Source organism: Haemorhous mexicanus, chromosome 1, assembly GCF_027477595.1.
Source record: "Haemorhous mexicanus isolate bHaeMex1 chromosome 1, bHaeMex1.pri, whole genome shotgun sequence".
Lineage (NCBI taxonomy): Eukaryota > Metazoa > Chordata > Aves > Passeriformes > Fringillidae > Haemorhous > Haemorhous mexicanus.
The window spans coordinates 73237667-73251993 of NC_082341.1; the positions used below are offsets into that span (position 1 = coordinate 73237667).

General features: G+C 45.4%; 1 protein-coding gene across 2 annotated transcripts in view; it reads left to right on the forward strand.

The window, feature by feature from the left end:
• The first annotated feature begins 13914 nt into the window (after positions 1-13914).
• The window catches only part of RNF152 (ring finger protein 152), a 43204-nt gene continuing 42791 nt past the window's right edge, over positions 13915-14327 (forward strand). Inside the window, exon 1 of one of the 2 annotated variants that reach the window (XM_059854264.1) lies at positions 13915-14003. The gene's annotated coding sequence lies outside the window, so the exon portion shown is untranslated. Of the gene's footprint in view, positions 14004-14155; positions 14312-14327 lie in introns of those variants that run through there. The other variant, XM_059854252.1, reaches the window with a different exon arrangement.

A 14327-nucleotide genomic window follows, 5' to 3' on the forward strand; every position in this document is an offset into this window, starting at 1 on the left:
AAACTCAATAGCAAGCTCAAGTCAGATTTAAGGAAATGAGTCAATGAGCAGAACAGGAAGGAAACACACCAATTAAACCTAGAAAACCACATAATATGGGGGTTAATACATGTCTTTGTACTGTGAAACTGGGGGGTATAAACTTTCAGATGCAGTGGCTGTGACAGGCAAGTTCCCACTCTGTCTCAAGTCAAAACATATTCATTACAAAAAGATCAAATTGGCATGAGGCAGTGCTGTCTGTAAATATTGAAACATAAATTGCCTGAATAGGCTTGCTGAAATGCTACCATGAGCAATGTGTTTGTCAACATTACTGCAGGGGAAAGCGAGCCAAATTAATGACAACTGCCAAAAAAGTAGAGCAAAAAAGGTATACTTTCCCCTGTGTGTCAGAAGCTGAATTTATGCCAGGCTCTGTCAGGATGTGAAATAAAACGTGCTCAGAGGCTGACGAGTCCCACAACAAGCCTTCATTTCACGCTGTAAGTATTTTCATATTTATATTTATATTTGGCCATGTGTAAGGGATGGTGATAAGGATAGATCCATTATTTTGTGGGGCAAGGAGGAAGACAGGACTGCTATAAACATCTGTTAATTTGGATTTGGTGCCTTGAGGCCACTTCCTCTTCTCATTGTACCAGAACCAGCCATGGGAGCTGAAGGAAACTTCACTGCACTTCATGTCCCAGTGGTACCTTCCATGCAGGGGCTGAAGAAAGCTTGGAAAACTATAAACAAGTTTTTGAATGCATCTGAAGTCAGTTTTTATTCTCTCTGGTTTGCATATTGTGAAACTGGAGCATTGAAAAGTTGATTTTCAGAGTTTCCTACTGCTCAGCACCTGCATGAAAGGTCAGCATTTCAGAAGCACTACAAGTGCTTGGGAGGAACCAAGCTCTTTCTCATAACTTTGAACAACAGCCACCTCTTTGCTAAATTTGCTAGTATGCAAATGCTGGGGAAAGTCAGCACTGATGTCTAAACTAAAGCAGAGTTTGCAATCTGTTTGCAGCACCTCCGTTATCACTGTGGTTTTACCCTCCCTAATGACTAAGGCACCAGGAATAAATCAGCGACATGCAAACTGGCACATTTTTCAGCAAGCACAATCACCCAGGAAATTTGCGTAATTTTTCTCCTTCTCCCCATCCTGCCCATCTTTCCCTAGGAAACTGTTTCTTAATGGGGAAGATCACTTACGGTGCTGGCAAATGACTCAAAGTATTATGGACAGAGATATCTCCAAAGGCCAGCTTCTGGCACCCTACTGCTTGGGCAATGGGGTGAACAGGAATTTGTATTTAAAGGCTTGGTCTGTGAATAAGAGACCTGGCAGCTCACATTAGTGTTTTGTCTCATGACATCTCTGGGCAGGGAAGAAGCAGTGTTTCTGTGACCCATGATCATGCCATAATTATCTCAGGTGTAAATGAAGAGCTGGAGCCACAGTCATTGAAATTGAGTCAGTGACAGCGAATTTCACCTGGTGTTTCTGCTATTATTTTAGAACCAGTGACCCAAATTGTAGCACACAAACTGCGATGTATTTATTGCATAAACATATATAAATTTTGGGCAGCTACAATACGGTGTGTACTCCTGCTGCTGTTTTGACAGTCTTAGCTCAGTGAAACTACTAATTGAACTTTCAGTGCCGAAAATAATACAGCCATATGTGTAACTGCAGTGTGTACTTCATAAATGAGATGGTGCCACCATAAACTGTGAAAATAATGCAGCTGTATAAAATTAGAGTGATGAATGTGCATTGGCCTGCAATTCTACTGTGCAAGCCAAAGCTGGTACCAAACTCCCTCAAAAACGCGGATGTTTAAACAAGCTTTATAGGGCAGCAACTGCTTACTCTGCACTTTCATGCGTGGGATACAATGCTGGGTTGGTTTTTTTTTTTCCCTTTCATCCAAATTTTTCTACTTTGGTGACATTTCTGTTATGATGGTCGTCCTCCAATGTAGGTGGGCTTTACTTCAGTTTTGGAGAAAACCACCCATTCCAGGCTACGACCAGCTGCTGTGGGCTGGGAGCTCCCAGATGGAGGGAAGCTGAAAAATGGGACAAAGCAAAGTATGGCAATGGGGTGAACAGGAATTTGGTTTTGCTGCATTGTCCTTCTAAGCACAGAGAAAATCTTCAGTTTAGCGGGTTGTCACCATCACAGGCCCCCGTCCTCTCCCCCTTCCCCTGCACACAGCTCCTCAAACAAAGGAAAAGTTAGAATAGGGGACAAACAAAGACCTAGGCCATCAAGGGCTGAGAGCAGAAAGACGAGGAACGTGAATACAGCCAAATGACACCCAAGTAAAGAGACAAAAGACTGGGAGTGATTCCTGATGACTCACAGAGGAGGGAGAGGATAAGGAGGCAAAGACCATGATTACTATCAGCTTCTGGAGGGAACATCCCAGCCACATCCCAGGCTATCACATGGTGCCCGGAGGGAAGAAACCAGGAGAGACGTTGAGGACTGGCTAGTGAGTGAAACACCTCTTTGTAGTCACAGGGAAGCCTAGCCGAGACAGCTGGGACATTATCTGGAGAAGACAATGGTGATGAAACAGCTTAGGGGTTGTTTTGGTGGGGGTTTTAGTTTATTGTTTTTTTTTTTTTTTTTTTTTATATTTTTTTTTTTACTAAAACAATCTGCAGCTGCTACAGTATTGCAACATAAAAAGATGAAGGTTTAGAGCAATTAGCTCTCTGGCCAGTGTGAGTACTCTGCTGGATGTTTCCTGAAAGAGGCACACTCCGGATAAGAGTAGTTCAGCCATCAGCAGATAAACAGAGATTTGACAACTTCCAGACCCAGAGCAAACGCTGCAGGCGAGGGTGCATCACTGGGGGGTGACTGTCACTGTTTATCGATCTTGATAAGCATGCGAACATCTGTGGACAAGTAGCAGCCATGGCTCTTAAACTGAGACTCTCCCTCTGATACTACTCCACAAAAAAACCCAAACCCCTACATCCCAGAAGTGATTAGTAGCATGTGAGAGTTCTGTAGGAAACAGCGGTGAGTGTTTCCTACACATAATGCAGTGCCCTATGCCATAGCACACTTTTCTTGCCTAAGCTTACAGGTGGCAGAATGAAATGAGAAGGTGCACTACATGTACTCAGCAGAAAAAGATCACACCTCACAGACAGTCAGAATAACCTTGCTCTGTAAATATCCACTATTTTAAATTTCATTGTTCATGCTGTGGCAGCACCATTGCACCCCCTCTGCCTTAAAATAGCATTCGCAAGAACCAACCCGCTGGTGAGGCTGTACTGGGGCTTCAACTGCAGATATGACTACATAGCATCAGCTCCAAAGAGAGGTTTGTCATGCTGCCATCAGCACTTTCTTGTTATATGGGATGTCTGGACAGGTAGGACTTTGGCATTAGGCTCTGGCAAGCAGCAACCTGCAACTGCAGCTTTTTCCAGAGCTCAGAAGTAATTCAGTGTGAGGCAAGGATTGGCTGCACTGAGAGAAGCAGGACCAAGGCACCAGAGGTGGGCTCCTCCTCACCTCAGATTTGTAGCTTGGTCCTCCTTGTCCAGTTGAGCACTTCTGCCAAAAGCCACCTGGCAGTCTCCTGGAGCCAGCATTGCACATCAGAGAAGTTTTCCTCATAAATTAAAGGATAGAACAAGCTGGCTGGGGCTGGATCTGGATGGAGTAGGATGCTGTTATTTATAAGACAGCAAGGATGAGGAGGATGGTTAAGGAGTTCATTCATAGCAGCAGGGAAGGAATTAATTTGCCATGAGGTGGAAAGAATAAAATAAAATCCTAGCATTGAGAATTATGCTTCCTGATCTAACTTTGATAAAGCCACAATGAGCAAGATTGAAACTGTCTGGGCCAGTGAGTGTCCTGTGGAGAGCAGCCCAATTTGCCCAAGGCAGCTATGATGAGTTAGAAAGGTGACATCTCAAGCAAGAAAAGGGTTTTCTGAATTTGGTCTCTCTCATTATTCCATTCAGGCGTTGCCTAAAAGATGCTGATCCTGAGTTCAGAGCCTGCAGACCACTTGATTTCTCCACTTCTGATATAGTGCAGTGGATAATCTGTGTTTTCTCATCTGTCACTAGCACCACTGGTGTAAAAACATATTCAGAGAAAGAAAAACATTTCTGACTTTAAAATGGAATTGAGTTCTGCCACACATAGGCAAATCTTTGTTAAAGTTGGGAAGATGATGATGAAAGGAAACATTGCAGAGAAAAGAGTAAGATAAAACAGGCTTGGAAGTCTGCAAAGTATTGTGGAGTTACATCAGAATGGTTTTAAAAGAAGACTAAAAGAGAGAAATTAGTAGGAAATTAGGAAATGGATAGAGGAAGCTTTCAGGTAAGGAGAAAAACCGCAATTTAGGCTTTAAAGGAAGAGAGATAGGAAGAGAACAACCCACGACAAAAACTAAAACCAGAAATGGTTGGAAGGGAATCACAGCTTTACAGGGAGAGCATGAAGAAAGCTGTGTAATATTTGGCCTAGCAAAATGTATTTTATTTATTCATAGTTCTTCTGGATTATTTTTTGCTGGCAGCTGCTGAGGGTCCCATTGCTGCACGTTCCCCTCCCTCCATGGAGGGCAACCAAGCACTTCTCTTTGAGGATGATGAATGTGCAAAACAGTTTTGAACACTTCAACTTTAAACAAAGCACTTTCCAAAGCTCGCTTCTGCCTTGGGCAGCCAAATTCGAGTCTCCCTTGTGGAAACCTGGCAGCTTCCATGAGCTCCTTTTGCAGGTTGGCCCATTATTAATGCTGAAATATGGATACTGGGATTGAAATAAATGAGAATCAGGCAAGCTTTCCTTGCAAAAAAGAGAAATGTATTTTACTTCCTTCTTGCATGTCCTGTGCTCACTCCTTGCAGATAGGTGGGTGGGAACATCAGCTCTCCTAGATTTAGAGCAGCTTCTGTATGGGACCCTCCAAATCCTGTTGTAATCAATGGAAACTCCACCACTCACTTTAATGGGACTTGGTGTGGCTCTGCAAGGCTCACAGCCCTGAAAGTCACACCCACCAGCACCCAGCGGCCTCTTCAGAGAACCTGGAAAAATTGGGAAAGTTGTGAGGTTGAAAAGCAGCCTAATACTTTTAAATATTTTCCTGAGTAAGCTTTTTCCAAGCCTAAAAAGGGTGTTAAAAAGAAAAGCCTTTCTCACAGGTAATTTTTATTCGGCCCAAACAGCAACATAGTAAATTTTTCAAAAGCTTTAAGGGTGTAAGTCCCATCTGACTTCAGAAATAAGACTAAGGCGGTTTTATGCCTTTCAGCCACATCTCTAAGGAGGTCTGTACTCCTTTAAGGCAGGTATGAAAATGAGGTTCTGAACACCTCTTTTTAAAATCAGAGTTAAATGTAAAAGCTACCATGTCACAGGACTGACATTAGACATGGATTTAAGTAAGTCCTTGTAGCCCACAGGTCTGAACTGGGAACTCTGCACTTATTTTCTGGCAGCAATCTTACATGAGATACAAGCAGTGCTGTTCTAGAAAACATGAACATACTTAACTCTAGAAGAGTGAATACTAATGAGACTGATCTATGAACTTCATAAGAAGCTTATTCTCTCAGACCATAAGCAGGCTGTTTGAAAAAACACTTACTAACTGAGTGAGGCTGGGAAGCTCTGCCCCTGCAGAAATTGTTTTGAAGCTCTGCCACTGTAGAAATTCCCTCAGAATAATCTTGAATTCAGCAGGGCAGGAGACAGGAGCCCATGTGGACATTGAGCAGCAACTGTAGTGCCCCAGACTTTGGACACGCTGACATAGGTTTGAATGTGTCTGCTTTTGCTGGTGTGTCTGAAGACATTTGATTGCAAAAATAAGTTTCAAATTAGAAACCACTGAAATTCCCCAAGGTTCTCCCAGGGGTGTAAGGGACTGCAGGATGAAGCCCTGAACAAAAGACTGCTGTGCAAGGTTATCATCAACCAGTGTAGTTTGACCAGGCACCTCTGGCAGGGACAGCATTGGTTTTGATTTGTTTCATGGCTACCAGCAATGCCCTCCCCTCTGCGAGGCACAGACAGAATGCTTTCATTTTCAGAAACTCCAGTAAAACAAAAAAATATTTACTTCATATATTCACGTACTTAACTAGCCATACTGGGATAGACATCCCAGGAAACCCGTGGGGTTTCCTGAAGAGCTCTGCTACTTAATTCATTGTAAATGGTGGGGAATCTGCAGCTGTAGTGTTAAATGATAAATGATGTAATTTTCAAGAAGTGTCAGGATGAAGTGCAGTCACTGCCATGCCAGCACCCAGTACATAAATATCCCAGTGTGCTTGTTTTTCTATGTGTGCTTCACATTTGACTCTGAAATTCCAGGCCTTGGTTCTCATTCTGTTAACACTGAGTTAAGTTACTCAGCTGAGGATTCTTCAGAGCAGCTTGTCCTGCAGGTAAGAGCTGGAAAGAACAGCCAGTGGCTTGGAAATGTGTAGTGTAAAAAGTCAAGAAAACAAGTCTGCATAAACACAAAGACTTGCATACCTCACTTTATTTTCTCTGCTAAAGTACACCATGACAGACACGATGTCTAGATGGTTGCTGGACTTTGTTGGACACGGGCTGTGTGTTCTGCCTGGGGAAACCACAGGGTTTATAACACCAGTCACAGGGTGTAAAGCACCCTGAACCTGGTGACTAGTCCTAATGGTCCTAATGAACGATATCTAAAGGGTTTACACAGTGCAATTTCATCTTCTCAAGGCCTGTAGCATGAACTGTGGACTTGTACTATCCTAAGGATAATATATCTGGTACTTCTGCTGGGCTAGAGAAAATAACCTTTCTTCTACTCAGTTTGCTTTAATTAATGCCAGAGTTGAGTTGCACCACTTTTCTTTTTTTTTATTTTTTTTTTTTTCCTTTTCATCTTCTGTAACTTGTTGAAACCTTAATCTTTTGGGTTAACATTTTCAGTGCCAGGTGAAAACCTCAGTCTGATTCCGGAGGGATGTTTCTGGCTGTTCAGTTCTTTCGAGGACATTTCTTCCTGTGAAAGACTGAATGTTTGCAACTAGATTTTCTACATAACATTAATCACTGCCTGGTTGTGATTCCCCTTCCAAAACACAAGAGCAAAAAAAAAAAAAAAAAAAAAAAAAAAAAAAAAAAAAAAAAAGTGCAACTCAAACTCACAAACTCACAACTCAACTCTGGCTCCTGTGAAAAATACCCAGATTCTGCTGAATTATAAATTCTTGGAAAATCGCAGTTTGCACACTCCTGGCAGGGGCTTCTAAGTGTGGCTGCTGCTCTCTTTGATGTTTCAGTCTGTGGAGACTTGTGCTCTGGTCTGTCTGTGTGTCTGTGGCTGGAGGGACTGAGTAGGAGGTTTCTGGTGATGCTCTTCTTGGTGCCTCCTGGTACAGCCATGGAGACTTGTGGTCTGTGTCAACGACCTCCTGGATCGCGAGCAATGAGGAGGAAGGGACCTGGCCTTTTATTTGTGGAGTTGGCATTAACAGGTGGACTAAAGCAGCCTGCAGTGAAAGACTGGAACTGGAGACTTGGAGTCGAGAAAGTACTTGGGCCTCACTGTAAGAAACCTGGTCTGGGAGTTGGGGTTGGAAACTGAGGCTGGAAACTTCTGGGATGAAATGTGGGTTACAGCTGGACAAGGAAAATGGGGGAGATGGCACTGAAGAGAAGAAAGTGGCCTATCAGGGCTGGAGACCAACAATGAGGGAACAGGGAGCCTGGGACATGGAACCTGGGTGCTGGCACAGGAGAAGATGACGGAGGAGGTTGGCACTAGGGAGCAGGAAGCTGGGGTTGTGCTTCTGAGATCCCATGAAACTGAAGGGAAGCCCAGGATGCTGTGAAAAGCAGCATGCACTCGTGTAATGGAAGCATGTGGTTATGTCAGGAAGGACTTGCAGAGTCAGCCTTAATTTGGGTGTTTTCTAATTTTAAATGCTTATGTTTGAAACCTCAATTTTCTTTTTAATTGAGCTTTTTGTCAGCGATAGGACTACCTGTATTTATTGTGTAGAGCTGGTGCCAAAGGGCTATCCTGATGCTTTAGTATGCAAGTCCTGAACAGTGAAGTAGTTGCACTTAGTAAATTATGATGAAATATCTTCATGCCATTTATTTATGGTGCTGTTTGTATATGAGGACTGTGATTCTCTTAAAACTCATCTACTTCAGAGGAGAATGAATTACATGGATGATTGAGGGGCTGTCTAACTAATGGACTTCCAATATAGTTAGTGCCTAGCCACGAATTCAGTGTTGCTTTGGATAACGAAAGAGTTAGGGTTTTTAAAATAATCGGGCTTTGGTAATTGGAATTCACTGATGTGAAAATATTTTTCACATATATGTTTTCTCTTTTGTTAAATATACAGTGAACTATTAATTATTAAAAAGATACAGGTGTGACTCGGTACAGTAAAAAACAAAGATTAGATTCATATAAGTGTATTTTTCTAAATATTGCCTTGTGATGGGATAAGGGGAGAGAAAAGTGCAGTTCTGGAGATAATTGCCAGAGCTTATAAACAACCCCTCCCTTTCATTTTGTGACAGCTGCAGCAGCAGAGACAATATCCAGGACTGTACAGAGAGCAACTGCTGCGGTAGCACCCCTGGTGTGTTTATCCAGCTCTCTGTACTGGCAGTAAATGTTCAAAACGCAGCAGGAGACAGCCCTGAGTGCCCAGCTGATGCTGCCCCTGCTTTGAGCAGGGGGATGGACAGGAGGATCTGCAGAGGTCCCCTTCCATTTCAGTTATGCTGTGCTGACAACATGGGTAACACATCTCAGGCACATCCACACATGCTGCCTGGAGGCAGGTGGTGACACTGTGCCAGAGGTGGGACTGTGGTTGGTGGGATACAGTGTTTGTGGCTCCTCCAAGGTGACTCACTGAGAGGAGTCTGGGCCACCACTTTGAAGGAAGCAAAGAAATGTCAGCAGACCCAGGTGGTTCCCAACATTGAGAGCCTCAGGGGGCTCTTTGCACTGCCTGTCTCTGGGCACTAAATTTCAGTGGAGGAAGCTTTTCCGCTATCTTATCTGTGGAGGGAGATTAGCCCAGGCAGCAAGAAGGTGACTCAGAGTATGGATTTCTGCTGTGAATTACCTCCAGGGACATCTCCCCTTTGAGTGTAAAGGCAACCAGATGGTCCTGAAGGAGCAACTTCCCTACATTTTGTACTTATAGATGTTAAATCACCTGATATGTCAATGCAGGATGAGAGAGTTGGGATTGTTCAGCTTGGAAAAGAGAAGGTTTCCAGTACCTGAAGAGAGCCTACAAAAAGATGGAGAAGGATTTTTACAAGAGCATGTAGTTAAAGGACAAGGGGGAATTGATTAAAAGTAAAAAAGAGTAGGTTTAGATTGGAAATTCAGTGGAAGTTCTTTGCTGTGAGGATATTGAGGCACTGTAAATAGGTTGCCAAGAGATGCTCTGGAAACCCTGTAAGTGTACAAGGCCAGGCTGGATGGGGCTCTGAGAACCTGGTCTAGTGAAAGGTGTCCCAGTCCATGGCAGGTGGGTTTGGACGAGATGATCTTTAAAGTCCATTCCAACCCAAACCATTCTATGGGTATATGATTCTATGATTCCATGATTCATTATTAAAGTTATAATTAAGAGAGAAGCATTTACAAGCTATTGTTATCAGGAGAAAATTATTGATCAAATTTCTGTATCCAACCCAAGGACAAAAAGTGGGCTGAATGGCACACTGGTGAATAGAGAATTTGTTGCTCTCTTAAGGTAGGCACATTCACCGTCTTCTCCTGCTTGAAGCCTTTAATCTTAATGAAGGGGTGAAGGCTCTCCTGTTAACTTTAAGGTGGAGTTATTTTTCTTTTTCGAGGGAGACTGGGGTTTCACAGCAATTTATTAAATGGAGTTACCACAAATATGCATCCGTTTTAGGTGCCTGTTTTCAGGTTAGCGACCTGTAAAAGTACTCACTCTGCTGAATCTTTTAAAGCATACAATAAAGCAGAGTTTTATGGAAGAGAACAAGGGAATGTGTATGAGCCTGTCAGATTTCAATGAGCCAAAATGTTCATTGTAATTTTATCACAGGGTATCAATATGAGAAGTGACAATTACCTGTGATCAGCAGGGCTTGAAGCTGTTTCCACCAATGATGCTTTCTTAATCACTATGGGCTGTACTTTTGTCTCACAGTTTTAGGCAACAGCTTTCTGTGAAGCTTTTGTGCAAGGTGTGGGGTTTGACAGGCCTTGACTCAGTAGCAATTTTTATGGTCAATGTAATTTTCCCCCCTTAGTCCCAGAGCTCTGAGATCACAGAAGTCTTAATTTTTTCCCACTGAAAGATGTTACCTGAGCAAGGGATATTATGAAGTTTGGTGAGGTACTGCTGCCTCATGCATTTGTGCTCACTGGCTGCCAGACTGAAGAGAAAAGAGCTGAACTCTCCCTGCCTCTTGCTTGGGGAGGGTTCAAAGAATCTTCTTTACCCCATTCCCTCAAAGAAGATTTCTTTGCCCCATTAATGATTTAATACACAACAACAAAAATTAGGGATGTTGCTGTCTGATTTCTTCTCCTCTACCAACAGTTTCAAAAGCAGCTGAAAGAAAACAGGAAGATAGAAGGATACACAATGAGGTAATATAAACTTTGTTTCTCTAGGAAACTGGGCTAAAAAGAGTTCTTAGGCTTTTTAATAAACAGAATAAACATTCGAAATATGATTTAAACCTCCAGTGTTGACTCAGAAATGAAAAGGAATGGATCCCCTATGTGCTGATTATTTTTAAAATGCTCACAAGTTCCCATAAAACTGTTCGGTTTTATGATTATTTGGGGACTTGTTCCTGGAACTGAAAGTTTGACACTGAGGTCTTACATACATATTGTGTATTAGAGGTCTCTTAGGTGATCATAATGGAGAAACCATGAGTTAGCTACCTTTGTTATGATATCCCAGTGCTACCACAGCACTTGCAGGGATTGCTCCTATTATTTCTGTGAATGATAGAACCACCCCAGTACTGGATATGCTTGAGTGACTGCATCTGATAGCAGTTTGCTCTCACTGACTGTTAGATATGATGTAAAAATTAAAATTATACAAATTGTTAGAAGAATCCAGATGGGGGAAGAAAATGTCCCCATATCCAACCACACTGGTGAAAGAACAGCAAAGGGCAGAAGAGCACAGCTGCTTTTGCATGCCTTTCCTCTGTCTTTTGATGCCTCTGGCACTGGATGAACCCTTTTCATCCTTTTTATTCAGGTAGGAACTGAAAAGGGCAGTACCAAAGAACTTGCTGCCTTTTACAAAACCATCTCCTAGTGAAAAGTTTTATCGAAATAAACCATGTGAAGCAATCTGAAGATGAAATCTATTTATCTTTCTTTTTTCCTTCCCAAGCCTATTGCTGTGAACTTTTCAAGATTTCCTCCCCAGAGACTTATACAGACTCTACTCATAACAGATGCAGCCTGGGGGACGATGGTGGCAATCCGGGGATACTCCTGGGAGTAATTACCTTTTCCAGTTCCCCTCATCTGCTGCATCTCAATGGTAGCACTTCTGCCAGGAGCTGTGCATGGAATCCATTCAGCAGAGGGAGTCAGATGCTAAAATCTGCAGTAGCCCCTCCAGACCAGGACTTTGTATTTGCATGTGGGATCTGAAAGACTTGATTGTTTGCTGTCTACTTAACCTGGATAGGGGTGTATGGGGTGAACTGGTCTCAGCTGAGCTGGCTAAACTCTGCTGTACTGATAAAATCACAGCAGCAACAACAGCAATACCATTGAATCATTGTGTAAATGCTCTTCAACACTGCACTTCGAGATCCATCTTGGCAAGCATGTGGTCTTTTTCTACATTTGTGTAGCACCCCTGCCTTACTGGTGGATGTCATTTGCAGAAGGACTGACCAGCGCAGAGTTGGAGGGACATTAGGTTTCATTTTGTAATGCATTTTCCTTCCTTGATTCCATGGAGGTCTGGTACCATAGCACTGCCTGCAGGAACCAGATGCCACTTGTTCTCTGAGGAAGAAAAGGGAAAATGACCCCTGGAAGGGTACGGGCCTGGTGCATAGAGGCATGTAAACAACTGTGCCTTCCAAACTTGATGTGTCTCTTCAAAGACAGGATGTTACACAAATGCCTGATGTGAATTTGGCACAAGCACCTTCTTAAATTATAAAAACAACTGTACAGCCCCTCTCTCCAGCATCTCAAATGCTTTTTCTGAACAAAATCTGTAGAACATTGAGTGGCCACAGTGGGAAGGTGTGGGTCACATCAGGTGCCATGGGGCATGGCCCGTCCCCAAGAGCAGAGGGAAGGACGGCAGGAGGCCCCTGTTCCTTTAAGGGACACTTCAGAAGAAGCAGTTTGGATGTTTGCTCTTCAGATTACTCAGCTGGGCAATGGGAGGGGGAAGGGGAGATCGGCAAAATATTTCACACACTCCTTCCAGCTGATCAACAGAGAAGCAAAAGTCAGCTGCATGTGCTAAAATGATGCCTGTGGTGTAAAATACATCGTGAGAAGTCAAGAGATGGTAGTGACTAATACTTCAGGGACAGGCATGAAGGGGGAACCAGACTCAAACTGATGGCTGAAATTTGACCTATCTGACTTCTCCTGTGTTATTTCAATTATTTCATTAGGAAGTTTTGAATCAAGAAGCACTGTGGGATGCAAAAATCTGCTTCAAACGTTCATTGTGAGAATGGTAATTGAGTTTTAAATATTTATGGCAGAACCTGGAGTTGTACTAGTGAATGCATTATAGACTCTCCCTAGTGGTAAGCCTGACTTGCTGGAGACCTTGCGCTGCAAACAGTCCAAGTACAGTGAAGAAAGGGGAAAGGAATTTTATTTTCTGAAAATGATTTATTTAGCTGATTATAGAGGGCTTACTCCTTCCTAGGCAACAGTTTCAGTGTGGAGCTACAGGATATGGGGAGGAGAAGGGTATTCTATACAAACCTGACACCTGGATAACCTACAGGTCTGTATTCACACCACTTGCAACTGTTTGCTCCCAAAAAACACTGGATATGCAAAAAGATGAGGCAACGAGGAGTGAAAGACTCCTGCCTACTGTTGCCATTTGTAGCTCTTGCCGCTTGGCATTACTGATCCCATGTGACACGTTAGGAGGTACATATGCATTTTTTCTTTTACTGCTGATGGAAATAGGATTGTTTTCTCTGCAGGGAGAGAATAAACGAGTCTGTGGTCCTGTGCTCTGTTGCCGGCATAGGCCTTGGTGCAATGGATAAAAACGAGGCCTTATTCCCTCGCCTGGCCCTCGGTCTGCTATGGTAAGACAACACACCACATGTATATGCCACTTTAATGTGCACTACTAATACAGCTCTAAGCCTCCAGCTGAAATTAATGGCCCTTAAGTCACTTGAGACAGATAACCTGCCTTGCGCGGGGTGTCCGACAGCCCCGTGTTCCCCGCGGGGGCAGCTCCGCAGGGCGCGCGGGGCAGGCGCCGCTCCGTCCCGCCGGGAATGCGCTCAGGTGCTGCTGTCCCTCACCTTGGGCCAGGTGGCACAACACGCTGCAGCTTAAAGCCGCAGAGCCCTTCCTCAGCCCTGAGGAGCTCCCCGGCCGCTGCATCGTCCCTCTCCACGCCGGCGGGGCCGGGTGGCACCGGGCAGGGCACGGGCTGTCCGCGGCTGCCGCTGCTGCGAGGCCGCCCCGCTCCGGTCCCCCTGGGCAGCCTGGCCAGCGGCAGCCGCCGCGAAGCAGCGGCCGGCCCCGACCGGGGCGGGGTGGGGCGCACCGGGGTCCGGGGCGGCTCCGGCGCTCCCCGGCGCTTCGGCCACGCCTCGCTCGGCCCCGCACCCCGGCGGGGCGGGGGGGACGGGGGGCGGCGCCGGCTGCCGGGGCGAAGGCGCCGGCTGCGGCGGCGGGCGCGGGGCTGCCATCCCGCGGGCAGGCGCGGCGGCGGCGGCGGCGGATGGCGGCAAGGTCAGTGGGCTCCCGCTATCCGCCGGCGGTTCTCCCCTCCCGGCCTCCCCCCGGGACGGCCGGCGATGCTCGCGGGCGGTGGATCCAGCGGCGGGGGCAGGTCTCCCTCCTCCTCTTCCCGGTGGGGAGCGGGGCCGCCGCGGGCGCGGATGCCCCCCGCCACGCCTCCCTCCTTCCCTCCCGCCCGCCCGGGCGAGGGGCAGACGCGGGTTTCGTAAGTGCCTGCCCCGGCCGGCCCCGCCGCGCTCGGGTGGCCGCGGCAGAACGGGGTACCCCCGGGCGGTGCCGCGGCGCGATGCGCGGTGCAGGTGAGCGGCCGAGCAG